Here is a 17,594-nt window from a genome sequence, read left to right on the forward strand (position 1 = left end):
AGGTGGTGCTTATAGTAGGCAGTGGAGCAACGTGGTAACACCGCACTTCTGGATGGGACGTTTTATAAGAAGAACATTCAGAATTCATGATAGGAAGTCTGCAAAAATCAGTGTCTAATACATTTAAAACACACAGCTTTATAAGCATCATGCAAAGCATTGCACACACAACTTGGGCGGCATCATTCTGTTAATTAATTATTAGGGGACAGAAGTTTGAAATGGAAGTATAAACAACCCAAAGAGCCTTTAAATAAATAACCATGAAAGGCTAGCAATGCTATTATATTTTATGAAGTTTGATGAAGGGCGTACTTAAAATTCACAAACATGGTTGCCATGGAGTCAAGAGCATACTTATGTGCAAATTGATGTGCTTAAAAAAAAAAAAAAAAAAGACTAGTCAGAGAAATAGTGATATATTTAAGAACTATCTCCACATTTTTTCCAAGTCCTTGATTTTCATATACGCCCAACTCTCATCTGATAACATTGAGGAGCATTGCTAGTTGTTGACAACTTTGTGTGAGGGGGAGGGAGGGCAATTTATTTACCCCCAGCTAGAATCTGCTGGAAAGCAAGCTGCCGGCACATCCCACTCACCCTGCCTTTTTCAGCTTCCTTCAGCTTCTGTGAGCAAGCACACTTATTTGCACATACTGCACACGTGCATACACATAAATAAAAATGCTTTTTTAAAATTAGAAGGTGTTTCTTTAAATCAGTGCTTGGATGTTTTCAGAGAGGTATACTTCACTTTAAAAAAAAATTTTTTTCCCCCGCTGGGCAGGGTGGCACACGCCTTTAATCCCAGCACTTGGGAGGCAGAGGCAGGCGGATCACTGTGAATTTGAGGCCACCCTGGTTTACAAAGCAAGTCTAGGACAGCCAAGGCTACACAGAGAAACCCTGTCTTGAAAAACAAACAAACAAACAAAAGAAATAAAATAAAAATTTCTTTTCCAGCATTTATAAATTAATAATTTGTAGACTCATTGTGCAGATGGACAGACAGTGTGTGTGGACTCCAGGCTCAGATTCCCAAATATTATCCATTAATAAGGGTCCGTGTCCCAGACGATGAACCGTAAACCATGTCAGACTCTCACTGCTCACTAGACCGCACACTTTCTTAGCTCTTTGTCCTGTCCATGTCCTGGTTCTGCCACAGCGTCAACCCGGGACATGATATGATGTTCAGTCATAACGTTGGCTTACGCATCTGTCCAGGACAATTTCTCATATGTCACGACTCATGAGTTTGTTCTCCCATGGTGGGGGGCACAGCATCCTGGGACTCCTGGCCTATAGATGTAATATCCATACCAGAACCTGCACTCCCTCAAGAGATCCCCACTTGCCCGTGACATGCAGGCAAAGCCTGTCATTTTCCTTAGCCAGCCATGGCAATGCCAACTAGGTGGGTACTTTCCTAAGTGCTAGGACACTAGCTCGAGTGTGTTCTGCTGGCTGTCAGACAATAAGCTGTCATGTGGAGACGGGGCTATGAAATGCCACAGAGCAAAGAGCGATAGGTAGTTCCCAGCTGAGATTGGATCTGGGTGAAAGCCACAAAGAAAATGAGAGACTCGCTAGTCTGACCTCAACTGAATTTCACCAAAACTTCAGGAGAGTAAAAAAAAAAAAAAAAAAAAAGTGAGGCCTGATAGGAGCCAACACCTCGCTTACACCTTCATGAGATGGTAAGCAGAGCTGGGGCTAGCTGCCCCTGGACTCAATGCAGAAAGACGGACTTAAGTCGTGTATTTGTGGTCATTTGTTTTGTAGCAATAGGCAGCAGAAACATGTGGCCTTTGTTGTGTTTGGGGTCTAGAATGTCCCACAAGCTCGTGTTTTGAACAGTAGGTCCTTCCTTGTGCTGTTGTTCTGAAGGCTGTTGGAGTCTTTAGGAGCTGAGGCCTAGCTGACGGATTTGGGTAAACAGGAACAGGTCCTTGGAGACTATACCCAGGCCTGGTTCCAGCTAGCTTTCTCTGCTTCGTGGTTGGCTTAGACTCCTGCCTCCGCAGATGGAACCATTTTTGCCATGGTTTCCATGGCAGTAATCCCTCTGAAACCATGAGCTGAAATAAACAGCTCCTCTCTTCAGTGTTTCTGTCAGGTGTTTGGCCGTGGTGATGCAGAAGTAACGGACAGAATTTCAGTCCGCAGTGCACACAAATAACCATGGTTCAGCTTTGACAATGATTTTGTCGCCTGCTTTTTCCCTAATTGTTATTGTTGTTTATTTATGGTTTTGTTGTCCAAGTGCGGGCTCATGTATCCAGACAGACCCTGAACTCTAGGTCCTCCTGCCTCAGCCTCATAAATACTGAGATGACAGACATGCAACCATCATGCCCAGCTTGTTCTTCCTTTCAAGGATGATAAAATACAGCTGATACTGTATAAATGTATGTAGCCTGTTTAATGTAAGAGTTCACGGATGAAGATGGGAATATTGAAACGTAGATGAACTAGACACCAAAGTGGTGATGATGATGATGATGAAGAAGAAGAAGAAGAAGAATTTTGGTAATTAAAGGTTGGCAGGTGGGGGAGATGCCTCAGTGGTTAAGAGGGTGCATTGCCCTTGCAGAGGACCTGAGTGAGGGTTTCCAGAACCCATGTCAGGGGGCTCACACCTGCCTGTGACTGCAGCTTTGGGGGATCTGGCAGCTTCTTCTGGCTTCTGTGGCCAGCTGCATTCACGTGCACATACCAAACACACATATAAATATAAATCATTCTTAAAACTAGAAGGTGTTTCTCTAAACCAGCGCTTGGTTTGTTGATATTTTAAGGGAGAAATATCCTTCATTTAAAAAAAATAAAATTTTCTTTTCCAGCATTTTAAAATTAATAATTTGTAGACTCGTTGTGCAGATAGACAGACAGTGTGTGTGGACTCCAGGCTCAGCTTCCCAAATATTATCCATTAATAAGAGTCCATGTCACAGATGATGAACCATAAACCATGTCAGACTCTCACTCTTCACTAGACCACACACTTTCTTAGCTCTATGTCCTGTCCATGTCCTGGTTCTGCCTCAGAGTCATCCTGGGATATGATACAACATTCGGCCATAACGTTGGCTTAGGCACTTGTCCAGAACAGCTTCTCATATGTCACCTGCTTTTGGCCACATTGATGGTTCAGAAGAGTACTGGCCAAAGATTTAGAATAGACAAGTATTAGAATGTGTTTCCCTCACGATTAGAATCAGGGACCAGGTGGGGAGGAGAATCCCCCTGCAAAGGCATAAAGTGCCCTTCTCACTCTAGGTCAAAGACGCCTCTTTTTAATATGACAGGCCACCATGATGTGACATGAGCCGCGATTCCCTGGGGGAGGTGAGACAGGAGAGAGCTTGCCTGGCAGGGGCAAAGGTCTGGTCTCAATCCTCCAGAGCGAAAACATTCCTGTCTGAAGCAGCCCTTGTCAGATTTGTCACCATGGTTTGTCACCCTTCTCGTGCCCACATTTTGGAAGAATGTCACCCTGTATAGCCTATGCTCTGCTTCCTGTCTGTATCACCTAGGACCCTTCAGCTGCTATTTTACTTATTATTTGGAGCTCTTGCAACAGGGCCCCCGCATTTGTGTGAGGGTGGGGTGTGTGTGTGCTTTGTCTTTTTTTTCCCATTTCTTCAGTTGCTGGCACTGTTGGATACTCTAAGATCATCTTGTATTTCCTGCCCTAGTCCTAACCAACCCTTTCTCCAAGGAATCCCACTCTTAATGCAGTATGGAGTTGGAAACTGGGGTCTCAGCAGCGGTGTGCTCACTGTTACGAGGGTGTCAATGCCTCTAAAATAAACCAGCGCTTCAATCTCCTCACAAGACCTACAGCTAGTACTATGTTCATTAATTTTCTGGACATGGTAGCTCACACCCATAGACCCAGCACTCAGCAGATAGAGACAAAAGAATTGCTATGAGTTCAATGTCAACCTGGGCTGTGGGGATGATTCTGGAGCCAGCCTGAAGGGCAAAGAGAGATTTTTGTCTTAAAAAAAAAACCAGATATATGTGTGTATATGTGTGTGTGTGTGTGTGTATATATGTGTGTGTGTATACATGTACATATATAAATATATATGTTCTACGTATTTTATCTAGTATTTTAAAAATGCAAAGACCTGCTGAGCGAGTTATTGCAATGGTACTGTGCCTGCAGGCAAGGCAGTGCTATTCGACCCATGTTAAGGGTGAGGAAACCAAGTCACAGAGAGGTGCAGGTATATGCTCAGCCATCAAGTGGAAGAGCTGGGGGTACAACCCAAGCACCCAGATCCAGACTTGGCACATTTCTCGCCACTCCACGTTGCCCCACGGCAAGGGTTGGAGACCTCACAGAGCTGCTCTCTCAAGCTGCTGAGTCACCTATAGTGCACTGTACATTCTCAAGACATACTGTACCCAGTAAGTGCCAGGCAACACCGTCTGCAATTCCTCTTGGCCTGCAACCCAACTTAGCACAACAGGGGAGGATGCTGAGTGTGTGCCCTGGAGATAACCTGAGTGCTGTTTATTTCATCTCTGTCCATTTATCAGTTCTATTGACTTTAAAGGGACGGCTTAGTACCTCTCCTATGCACAAAAAAACCCCATTCCTTATGCTGCTAAGAAGAAGATTCTAAACGTGCACTTACTTTGTGGCTGTCACTTTCAGGTGGCTCTGCAAGTCCCAAATTGGGATGATCTGAAAGAAACATGCAACATCACAGGAGTGAGTGAAAACACTTTGAAGGACACGTCCTTACCTTGTGAGAGGCAGGCTTGGTTTGGTTACCACTAGTGCATTTGGGGAAAGGATTGCATATCAGCAAAAGGGAACAAAAGACATAGGCTGATATGATGGGAGCCTGGGGTTGACTTCTTAATGTTTACAGCTTATAGAAAGGGATAAATCCTTGAAGAGAAGGGGCATGGGAGGAGATGGGGCCTCATTGTCAGCTCCTAGCAGCCTGGGAGCTGCCTTGTCCATATGTAAAACAACGCAGTGGGAAATCACTTTAGAACTCTCCACAGTGCTGGGGAGATAGCTCAGCCAGGAAGGAGCCTGTCTCACAAGCACAAGGACCCATGTCCAGAATCTACATTTAAAAAGTCAGGCATGATGACACACATGTGTAAATCAGTGCTGCAGAGGCAGAGAAAGGCGCGTCCCTGGGGCTTACCAGTGACTTACAGGACAAACAGAGAGTCTGGCTCAAAACCTAGGTGAATGGCTCTTGAGGAATAGCACCGAAGGTTCTCCTCCAGCCTCTAGGTAAATATTGCATATCCATGTACACCCACACACCTGCATACAGACATGCACACCCACAAACACATATATGTACACATATAAAGTTTTAGAAAGGCACTAAGACATGGCAGATGGTTCAGTGGATAAAAGATCCTGTTGGATAAGTCTGGGAGAAGAGCAACCCAGCAGGGCTGAGGGAGAAGAGCAGCTGAGCAGGGCTGAGGGAGAAGAGCAGCTCAGCAGGGGTGAGGAAGAGAGCAGCTGAGCAGGGCTGAGGGAGAAGAGCAGCTGAGCAGGGCTGAGGGAGAAGAACAGCCCAGCAGGGGATGAGGGAGAAGAGCAGCTGAGCAGGGGTGAGGGAGAAGAACAGCCCAGCAAGGCTGAGGGAGAAGAGCAGCTCAGCAGGACTGAGGGAGAAGAATAGCCCAGCAGGGGTGAGGGAGAAAGCTTTGAGGCAGATGTGGTCTATGGGCTCCATCACTAATGCACACATGTCTGGTGTTTAAACCCTCTCTTCAAAGAAAGGGCAATTTAATACCTCTGGGGCCTCAGTCTAGACAATGTAATTGATCTCTATAATATAATTCCAAAACTATCAAGAGGGCCAAAGGCCTCTGGGAAGATCAGCTTTGAAAACCCCCACTGACATCATCGAATTAATAAGCATCAGTGCTTGTATTGGAGATAAAAGTTCCAAGGACTGTAGAGTTGCTTTTAATGTCTAAAGGCCTTTCTTGTTTTTTGTTTTTGTTTTTTTTTTAAATTAAGACATCAATTGTAATAACTCAACATGAAAAGGTAACTCAACTGACATGTTAGGAAAACATAACCTACTAATTGTGTTTGTGGACTTGTTGCCGTGCCTATCTCCCCAAACTCTTCTGAGAAGTTAACAGAGAACTGCATACAGTTGAAACAGAGCTCAGAGCTTCAGCAAGAGTGAAGCAATTTATTCTTTTGACTACAAAATAGAGGCAATGTGTTTCAGCGAGGCAAATGATCAAGCCTCTGCGTGTCCCAGAAGTGGCAGGCATTACTTTATTTTTAGGTCCAGGCAGCTAATAATTCTGATTTAAAACAGATATTTGTGGCGTTCTTACTCACAGTCTATACATTTAGTAGATACCACTGAAGAGCTTCAGCTTAAAAAAGTAATCTGTCCAAGCACAATTCAGAACTGAAAAAAAAAAAAAATTACTAGACAGTTTTTTAATAGATTGTCCTTCAAGTCAAAGTTACTTTGGTGACACCCAAAACATATCAAAACTTTAAGAATGACATTCTGAAGCTATTTCATTGATAGGAGATGTGGAGATGGATGAAGTAAATCCATAATGCTCTAACATTTAAAATACATGGAGTCTGCTCTGTTTCAGGCTTTAGGGTAACACACAAGGATTGTGAGTGAGCAGGCCTTCTGTGGAGCCCCAGTGCCTTCTCCAGAATCAGACCTGACAAAAGGCCTCCTAAGAGCCAAGCTGGCCAGTATGCCAGCAGCACAGGCCAGGAGAAGCCTGTCTTCTCTCTAAGCCTCCACAGAAGCGTCAAATCTACTCACACACTGTACATTGAAATGCACTCTAGTTTTCTCTGACACTAATGAGAGAATGGGCAAGGTGGGATGGGTAAGAGAGAACTAATTTCTGTAGGCTTTCCTCTGAACTGCCACAAGTCTACACACACACACACACACACACACACACACACACATTATATATATATATATATGTATATATATATTATACATAGAAAGAAATTTTATGGGCTATGTCTACATTTATAGTGACACAGACGTATTTGAGTGCAGAGAGGCGGGCCCTTTTGGAGATGGTTACATCATCTCTCCTAAATGGGATGAAAGCTGCTGTAAAAGAATCCACACAGGGCACGGAATCTTCTGGCCCTGTCACTGCTTCCAAGGCGAGACTCAAGGGAAATGGTAGCCCTCACCAGACACCAGAGCGCCCAGTATCTTGATCTTAGACTTCCAGGACTATGAGGAGTAAACATTTTACACTTTACATAAATGTGAGAAGAAAGAGCACTGTGTTTGTGTTATTTACTTTGCTTATCGTCACGGCCAAACACCCAGCAGAAGCAACTTAATGGAGGAAGGGCTTATTTTGGGTCATAGCTTCAAAGACTCCAGTCCCGTGGTGGGGAAGGCGGGACGCTCAGTGACTCCATCTGTGATGGTGGAAATATGAGATGCCATGGCCCGCATCTTGACTGATGAGAAGGAGAAAGCTCAGGCCAGTACCATCAGAGTTATCGCCTTCACGCCACCCACAGCAACCCATGGATCCTGGATGGACCACAGTCCCGAAGGTCTACAACCTCCCAAAAGGGCACCAGCACTGGGCACCAAGTTTCCAAACACACACACACACACACACACACACACACACACACACACACACACACACACACACCTGGGCTCAGATGAGACATACCACGTTTGGAGCATCCTGCGATGTGCCTTCCTAATTTACACTAGGACTCAGGAAAGGCAAGAGGAATGAAGAAGAAAAAAAAAAAATACATGAGTGGCCGTCAGGAAGTCTGAGGTCTTGAACATCTGTTAGGAGGGGATCGGAGCAATCACAGGAAGAACAGTAACTGTGGACAGACAAGGAGGGTAATGCAAGCATCCTAAATCTATTTCCAGTTCAGTTTAACTTTTCCTTTAAGATTTCTATTAGTAAGTTTATGGTTTGTGGAGAAATAAATGAATGCAGCTGGTTAGATTGCCCTTTTCAGCAGCCTGGAGTAAAAGCTTTTATGATGGTGATAATGCTTAAAATACTTTATATGTGAATATGCAAATTTCAAATGTCAAAATCTTATGTGCTCCTGAAGCTATAGAGGTTGTGCACACCTGGATCAAAACCAACCTTGAAAAGTTTTAAACATTATGCGAAGACATTGCATAGTTATGACACTATGTAGACACTGTTTCTAGGCCCCCTGGTCAGCCATGCGGCCATTCATACTGACAGGCGTGGGAATCATTTCTGCCCTGTCAGATTTTGTATACAAACTTTCATGCCAAACCTGGCATTTTTCACAAAGCAATATGTTTCTGAAAGTTCTTGTAAACATTCCATCGCTCTTTACATTTCATTTTCATGTGACTTAAAATATGTTTGATAATTTGTGCTTCAAATTGAGCCCAAGTTTTCTCAGGAAGTGGGAAAGGCTTAATATTTGTTCATCTGGAAAAAATGTGCCATGCCCCAAACATAGTTAAACTGAAAACAGATGATAGCCACCCTCCCAGGGGCATTTAGCATAAGCTAAATATACTCACAACACAGCTGACCATCTCACACCGGAACCAAAGCTGTGTCAAGGACAGCCCTGTCATTGAAGAAGCACACATCCTGTAAGGCGGGCGCCACATCTGAGCATCACACAACCAAGCCGCTCTGCTCCACTTGAATGAGAGCATCTAATAATTGTCAAATTTTCTTTCACTTCAACTTAAGCTGGCTATGGAGGAGGCCGCACAGTGCACACGTGCCGCCACGGCACACATGGCGAGGGCAGAGCAGGACTTCTGGACTTGCTTCTCTTTCCCTGTGGCCTGCAAGGATTGAACTCAGGCTGCCAGGTTTGTGCAGAGGACAGCTTTACCCACAGAACGTCACAGCAGCACATAAAAACATTGTAAAGCATTTTCTCATCTCGCTTTCTACTTTTAGTCCCCAGTCCTTAGGAAAGGATTAATCTAGTGCTCTCAAATTTAGTAAACATGAGCATTAACTGTAGATAGAGTGGATTTAATAGGGTTCTAACTTGTATTTAAAAAAAATTATTTTTGGGCCTGCAAGCATAGCTTAATAACCAAGCACGTGCTTAGCATACACAAAGTCTTTGCTCTCCATTACAAACAAAATAAAACAAAGATGTGTTATTGCCTTTGTTAACTGTTTTTACCTGGTTCTCCCAGAGCTGTGATTCACCCTAATGTCATCATCTGTGACTTAAGTTACAAGGCATGGTTACTTTTCTTATTTTTTATCCAGAAAGTATCTGTGAAAGAAGAAGAAGAAGAAGAAGAAGAAGAAGAAGAAGAAGAAGAAGAAGAAGAAGAAGAAGAAGAAGAAGAAGAAGAAGAAGAAGAAGAGAAGAAGAAGAAGAAGAAGAAGAAGAAGAAGAAGAAGAAGAAGAAGAAGAAGAAGAAGAAGAAGAAGAAGAAGAAATTAGCTGCATGAGGTTAAGGAAATGTCTTCTTTAGACATTCAGTATGCTTCAAAATGTGAGAGTACCTGAGGGCCCAGACATAGTTCTCCCCTCTCTCTAGGCCACCTGCAACAGCTGATCTGGAGGGGGGCTGGCTAACTCAGTAAAGAAAATGCCGTCACCCCATAGCAGACCATAAGGGTATCTTATCTAGGGAACACTATGATGCTCATGCCTGAGGAGAGATGGCAGCTCATCATTTATGGCAGACAAATGAAGCAATGAAACCATCAAAACAGGCCAGGTGAAAGAGAGGTTCATAAACAGGGCACCACCCTTCTCTCTTTTATGGTTTTCCATTAGTGTTTGGCTGTTAGCCTCAGTACCACATGATGCTATGTATTTATTTTTAGTTGTCTGTCTCTCTTTACTAGGAAGGAAATCCTTGAGGGCATAAGAATTTCTTTGGTTCATTGAGTCTCTGGAAAACAAGCTGATAATTGCTAAGAATTCCGTCAACATGTGTTGACTAAATGGATGCATAAGTGAGTCAACATTGTAGAAGTCACTCAAAAGAGAGTCCCTCAGAAAGACAGAGGGAAACAAGGCCAGGTTATAATAGAAAGCAATTAAAGGTGGCCAAGGAAGATGATGACAATGACAATAAGTCATGAGAAGTGTGTGAGAAGTTCTTAGAACCCTAGCGATGGTCTGGGCACTTCAGGGATTTTTGTCTAGTCAGCATATGGCCTTCTAGAACTGTCTACCCTGGCTACCCATGCTCCTCTGACCACTGTGGATGGTCCCAGATGCAAGGCAGGCCACCTGATTCTCTCTCCAGACATTTAATCTGCAGCTAACAGAAGCACATGAAGCTGGGCCACCAGTCACAGCAGCGCCTTGGACAGATGGCTCGTGAATTTTCGTTCCTCACACTGCTTCTTTCCCAAGGTCTGTCTGTTCAGTTCTCAACATTCATTAGGCCACTGACATCTCCCCAAAAATCTCCATTTTTAAAAACTAATTCTGGCTTCTCAGCATACCACTACTGACGTAGTGTACATTTCTATGACTACGGGGGTGACTAAAAGGTAATTAAATGTGTTTTGAAAAGCCTTTCAGTGATGAATTACTGTTGAACACCAACTGTTAGCAAATATTTAGCAAAGAAAGCCCTTTATATGAGTTGCCCAACTTGGTCTCCGGACGTATCACTAATAGTGATGTTCCTAGTTTTAAAAAGAAAAGATTTAAAGAAGTTGACACACTCATAATGGTGCTCGGCAAGTTGTGGAGCCAGAATTTGACTCCAAAGGCCAGGGACTAAGTATTCATGTCCTCCCTTTGGTTCACAGAGACCTCCTGGTTACCCTGAGTCTCAGCATGAATACGTGGAAATGCCACTGGTAGCCAAGCTATGTAGAGGCGACATTTAGATGCAAGGGGTGATGGGTCTTTAGGGAGTGGGTGGAACTAAGGATAAAAACACTATTTTCCATACCATTCTTTTTCCAAACTTGGAATTGTATTATTAATGTTTTTCTATACCATGCAAGAAAACTAAGATAACTTCCTATTGAGAAATGCTAAAAGCCGGGCATGGTGGTACATGCCTTTAATCCCAGCACTCGGGAGGCAGAGGCAGGTAGATCTCTGTGAGTTTGGGGCCAGCCTGGTCTACAAAGAGAGTCCAGGACATCCAGAGTGATGCAGAGAAACCCTGTGTCAAAAAACAAAAAACAACAACAACAACAACAAAAAAAAAAAAAAAAAACAAGAGAGAAAGAGAGAGAGAGAGAGAGAGAGAGAGAGAGAGAGAGAGAGAGAGAGAGAGAGAGATGCTAAAATGGCCACACAGAGAGGTAGTCCCAAGCAAATGGTCCCAAAGCTTGTCTTCACCCGATGGACCCAGACCTTTGTCTTTTGTTCCAAGGACTTCTGATCAGTGACGATCATTCCACTCACTGTGACCTCAGCTGGATTATCCTCCCCCTCGCATTCATTCATTCATAGCTACTTAGAAAACACTCTGCTCTGAACATCTGACTATGCCGAGCAACAGGAGGGCACAGCCAATAAGATGAGTGAGTAAGATCCCTGCTCTATTCAAACGTAAAACCTGGACAGAGAAATGAGAGTCTCAACATAGCACACGGGCGAAGCTCTGAGATCAATCCCAGATCCACATATACGTGTGCATTGATAGGAAACTGAGCACGAGAGATCGGGTCTGAGAGGGAGCATGATGCAGAAGCTGCCTAGGATGAAGGGCCCTGAGGAAGCATCTTCTAACTGAGCAGTGATGGCTGAGAGGGGCACGGTTAGCCGAGAGATTAGCCGTGTGTGCAGAGGAGAGGTTCATGCGGAGGCCCACACATGGACAAACCTACTCATTCCTTTTAGTCACTGTGACCAAAGTACAACCTAAGGGGGGTGGGGTGGGGAGGAGAATTGTCATTGTGGCACGTGGTCTCAGAGCTTAGCTCTGTATCATGGGTAGAAAGAGCATTGTGATGACTGGAGCGCCTGGTAGTGGAGGAAAAGTTTTACTTCATGATGGGCAGGATGTAGAGAAAAAAACAAAAAAGAAGGCCAGGGGAGGAGACCACCACAGACTTGCCTTCAGTGACCCACTTCCTCTAGCAAGGCCCCAAATCTTAAAGTCTCCAGACTTCCCAAAATAGTGCTGCTGGCTGGGAACTGACTATTCAACATGAGCCCAGGAGGGTGCATTCAATATTCACACTGTGACAGCATGGCCCTGGTTGCCTAGAGGTCTGGGAAGTTTAGAAGGGGATAGCAGGAGCGGAGGCTGACTCAGCGAGCAGGCTAGTTTGGAGTTTGGACTGTATTCTGAGGGCAGCCTATTCTATGAGTCCCCAGGGAAGACATGGTAGGGCAGGCAGAGCTGAAAAATGACAGGACAGGCATGGTTTTAAGCAAGATGACCCTGTGTGTTGTGTGCCTACCTAGCATTTAAGTGGTCTGAGCTTGCAATGCTGGCTCTCAGGCTGGGCTGTGTTTTGGACGATAAGCCGGGAACTGACCAGAAGCCCATCTTACAAAACCTTCCCAGAGTAACTCTTCCTCATCCAGAGAAATGAATTAACCATGGACAACCTCTCCCAGATCCTATGCGCCTGAGCTTAGGGCCTTCATTTTGTAGATAAGAATGAATCACAGGGGCCCTGCAGCTGGTTAGAATAAGAACAGTTTAGGTTTGTTAAGCACTCAAGCTGTGTCTTAGCCATGGCCCTAGTTACTTTTCTAGACACCATAGCCAAGGCAACTTACAGAATAAAGAGTTTATTTTGGACTTATGGTTTCTGAGAGCCCATGACCGCTGAGGGATCACATCTTGATCTATAACCACGTAGCAGAGAAGAGGAGGAGCACATCTTTTGACACCTCAAAGCCCACTCCCACTGGCACAGCTCCTCCAACAAGGCCACACCTCCTAATCCTTCCCAAACATTCCATCAACTGGGAAGCAACTGGTCAAATACATGGCCCTACAGCGGTAGCACTCACTCATTCAAGCTGTCATAGCCCTTAAGTTATACTTCTCCATAATTCTAGGAACATGGATACCACAGGTGACCTCAAAGAAAGGGCTTGATGAAGTAATAGAGGGTGGAACTCTGAGAGAGTGAGGTCCAATAGACGTGGAGACCGGGGACAGGGCAGGGGAGGGGCTGTGCGGGGCAGGGGAGGGACTGTGCGGGGCAGGGAAGGGACTGTGTGGGGGCAGGGGAGGGACTGTGAGGGGCAGGGGAGGGACTATGCGGGGCAGGGGGGGAGAAACTGTGTGGGGCAGGGAGGGACTATGCGGGGCAGGGGAGGACTGTGAGGGGCAGGGGAGGACTGTGAGGGGCAGGGAGGGACTGTGAGGGGCAGGGGAGGGACTGTGTGGGGCAGGGAGGGACTGTGAGGGGCAGGGGAGGGACTGTGAGGGGCAGGGAGGGACTGTGTGGGGCAGGGAGGGACTGTGAGGGGCAGGGGAGGGACTGTGAGGGGCAGGGGAGGGACTGTGAGAGGCAGGGGAGGGACTGTGAGGGGCAGGGAGGGATCTGAGGGGCAGGGGAGGGACTGTGAGAGGCAGAGAGGGACTGTGCGGGGCAGGGGAGGGACTGTGAGGGGCAGGGGAGGGACTGTGAGAGGCAGAGAGGGACTGTGAGGGGCAGGGAGGGACTGTGAGGGGCAGGGGAGGGACTGTGAGAGGCAGCAGAGAGGGACTGTGAGGGCAGGGAGGGAGTGAGGGGCAGGGGAGGGACTGTGAGGGGCAGGGAGGGACTGTGAGGGGCAGGGGAGGGACTGTGTGGGGCAGGGGAGGGACTGTGAGGGGCAGGGGAGGGACTGTGAGGGGCAGGGAGGGACTGTGTGGGGCAGGGGAGGGACTGTGAGGGGCAGGGGGGAACTGTGAGGGCAGGGGAGGGACTGTGAGGGGCAGGGGAGGGACTGTGAGGGGCAGGGGAGGAACTGTGCAGGGCAGGGGAGGGACTGTGCGGGGCAGGGGAGGGACTATGCGGGGCAGGGGAGGGACTGTGAGAGGCAGGGAGGGACTGTGAGGGGCAGGGGAGGGACTGTGAGGGGCAGGGGAGGGACTGTGAGGGGCAGGGAGGGACTGTGAGGGGCAGGGAGGGACTGTGTGGGACTACTGCTCATGGAATGGAGACTCTTTATAAAGACAGAAACCAACATACAATGTATATAGAGGTGAATGATCAAGAGAAAATTAGTGAAGGAAGAATGACTGAGGGCCAAGTAGAGGATCCAAGCAAAAAAGGATGTGGGGTGCTGGGTTTAAAGTCAGAGCAGGCACTCCTCACCCAGTCTGTGCGTTGTATTTGCTAACTCACCAGAGCAGAGAAAGCAATACAAAACAAAACACAGTTTCTTCCCAAAGCAAAGCAGAATAAGACCCCTGAGGGTGAGGCCCGAGCATCAGTGCATTTTGCTTGTTAATTTTCTACATCCCCAGTAGGTTTCCATGTACAACAAGATACATGAAAATTCTACAAGGATGTAGTTTTGGGGGCCTCACATTATCCCACGGTCAATAAACCCAAGTCTCTCGCACACTGTCTGCTGCAGGACACCGTCTTGTTTTGATTGGCTGTTACACTCATCTGAGAAACAGATTTGAATCTGAATGTGGGCATTTCAAATTTGCCTCTTCGTTCGTTTCTTCTTCTTGCCTTAGGTTGAGATCATTTTAAATTTCAGTTCATGACATTAGATACATCTTCCAATTTCTGCCATCAATAGATATAGTCACCACGCTTTCTGTCTTTTCCTAACTGACAAAACTGTTCATGAACCTCACCAAGTAGAGTCTAACATTCATCTAGTGACCTCTTTCTGACAGTGTGGCACTCTTTGTGTCACACTCTTACACGGACGAAGAGCTGTACAATGCCGTACATGCCTCAGCTATGGAACGAACGGTCACCCCTACAGCCCAGGTCTCACACCGGCTCCTGGTGCTTCAGGCACCTGCATTCCAAGGGAAATAGTTCATAAAAATAAATGAACACAAAATCAGCAAAAATACCTAGGTGTGAGGTAATTTTGATGCATCGCTCTGATACAGGACCCTAGGGAAGTAATTGGAGAACTGGGGTTAAGCGGGACCCTAGGTTTTCAGTTGTCCACATTATGAAAGACAAGATGTTCCTGAAAACCCCAGACACTTGGCCTTTGTAGCCTCTGCATTAAACATGACTTGCAAGGACCTTTTTGTATAAATTCTCAAAACTTCTGAATCTTCCCCAAAATTGCCCATAACCTGACTGTTTGGTGATTCATCCATATCTTAAGTTTTCAATCATGCACCAGTTTCTGATTTGATACCTAAACATGTCACTCATTTGCCTTATACCAACAATGAGAAATCATGACTATTTATCTTATACTTATGTGTATGGACAAGCGATATAACATATGAATTAAAAGTGTATTTGGAGACTTATGTTAAATGTTTGGTGTGTGGTATTCCGTTTGCCCTTTGTGATTCTCTTATCCCACCATTGGAGAAGCTGTCTCTTAGAGCTGGTCATTGCCTCCATGGTTACACCATGCTAAACCGTGGGGATTTGAACCCAGCAAGCTGACTCGGAGCCACAACTCTCACTAACCATGTTCCATGGAGCCCAGGATCCATCTTGTTCTTAAAGCTACAGAGGTCTGAATGGTGACGTGCAGACAAAATCCAAACTGCTGAGTCAAGCTAAGCAGGCGAAGAGCATGATGCAGCTCAGCCTTGCTATCTATCTGCCAATGGCCCAGCTCAGCCTTGCTATCTATCTGCCAATGATGAGCAACCAAGAACAGCAGTAAAAATTTGAAAGTGGCGATAAAAGCATGCTACAGGCAACCGCACCTATGACATTTGAATGATGACAATGATCTGTGGTGTGTCCTCAAGGCTGAAGCTGAGGTCAGACCTTCAACCTGTGCTGGGCACAGGGTTATGACCACAGGCTGTCACCTGGTGACTGTCAGCATCTTCCTCGTGTTGCCACAGTCACCTGTGTTCCTTACTGCAAGTCAGACAGCTAAGAGCTGCCTCAGGCAGCAGACGAAATACAATTTGCAATAGATGCAGTTATTAGACACCCTGTTAAATCTGCACTGTCGGTGTTCGGCTCCAGCTAGGCTTCCTTCCCATGCATGAAAGGCGAAAGCCCACTTCCGTATTGTGTAGAAAGCAAGATTTATCTCTGTACCTTGGTGTCAGAAGAAAAAACATTTCATTTGAGTAATTAAGCTTCAGGTCATCAGTATCTGTCAATAAATGTTCAATGAATTAATGAAGAGACAGGAAATGGCAGCAACCGTACAAGTCCTCAGCAGTTATGAAGGAAACTCTGGGGGCCTGGAGAGAGTGTATTTAATGATCTAGTGTTTCCAGAGCTGTAGAAACAGGACACCAGGCCTTTGAAGGGAGAGCACGTTATGGCTGATGGGCTGTCTGAAGTGCAGTTTTAATGAGGCACGCCTCCCTAAATCACACAGAAACTAATTGCACGGGAACCAGCCGAAAGCAGCATCGCTAAGTAGGTTGTCTCCCCAGCTCTTTCAATGACTTAATGATTGTTTTTAATTAGTTCTCTCTCTTTATTTGCAAATTGGAGTGTAAAGGCTTTAGAGGAGCTCAGCTTTCCTTCTCATCTCCCTCTGGTTGACAGGAGAGTTTGCTCAGCTAATCTTTTCTTCCTAGAGGAAAAAAAAAAAACCAACCAAAAACAAAAATACAAACCCCTGTTCAACCGGATTCAAGCTCTGATTTAATTACCAAGGTTTATTATCAGTAATGTAGTGTACTTATCAGTGGGAGACAACGAACACTGCGCTGACAAGCCTGGTAGATGCTCTACCCTTCGCAGGGTGCTCTCCACTTGGTGTTGTCCTTTGACCCTCATGACAACTCTATGAGGTGGCTGCTAATCTCTAACTGGCGTGTTAAACAATGACCATAAGACTGGATGGCAAGTGAGTGACAGCGCAATTAATATCAGTGGGTCTTACTTAAAATGGAGTGCTTTTCCCATCACGTTGATATTTTGCTTTTTGTGGTTTTGTTTTGTTTTGTCTTAAGATTACCCATGATGCCCCTCAATAGAGAAAAGCAGCTTTGGTGAGAGAGGCCTTCATGTGCATCTGTTGCTATTTTTTTTCTTTCTCCTTTAAAACACTTAACTCTCTGTTCAAGGTTGAAGTTGTGCTTTTGGAATGTGAGTCCACATTCTGAACAGAGCAAACTTCTTCCCGAGGGGAATAGCCAGATGAGGATAATTAGAAGGACACGTCTAACATGCCATGCTGAAATGAGTTGCAAGTCCTTTTAGAAAAGTAGTTACCGAGGCAAAGATCTAAGCAAAATATTGTCTTAGGTGGCAATAGGAGGGTCCTGTTAGACCGTAAGAGCCTTCTAACTCTAAGACAAGAAAAGACCCCCCAAAGGAAACATGAACACGTGGGAATCCTTGTGGGATCATATCATATCATATATTTTATAGCCACCATCCATCCAAGGGCCATCCGTTGTTGAAACACAGTCCGGGGCATGCCAGAAGAGCTTGACACATCCCTATCAGGTGATGCTGCAAGTAATTACAAAGCAAATACACCAAACAGCACTGGCTATTGGTCT

At 45.6% G+C, this 17,594-nt stretch overlaps 1 protein-coding gene across 4 annotated transcripts in view; it reads right to left on the bottom strand.

The window, feature by feature from the left end:
- Positions 1-17,594, bottom strand: part of Ncald (neurocalcin delta) — a 268,985-nt gene that overhangs the window by 195,201 nt on the left and 56,190 nt on the right. The window contains exon 1 of one of the 4 annotated variants that reach the window (XM_051159482.1): positions 4,656-4,708. The exons of 2 other annotated variants lie outside the window; for them this stretch is intronic. The gene's annotated coding sequence lies outside the window, so the exon portion shown is untranslated. Of the gene's footprint in view, positions 1-4,655; positions 4,709-17,594 lie in introns of those variants that run through there. One more of the 4 variants, XM_051159484.1, reaches the window with a different exon arrangement.

Source organism: Acomys russatus, chromosome 17, assembly GCF_903995435.1.
Source record: "Acomys russatus chromosome 17, mAcoRus1.1, whole genome shotgun sequence".
NCBI lineage: Eukaryota > Metazoa > Chordata > Mammalia > Rodentia > Muridae > Acomys > Acomys russatus.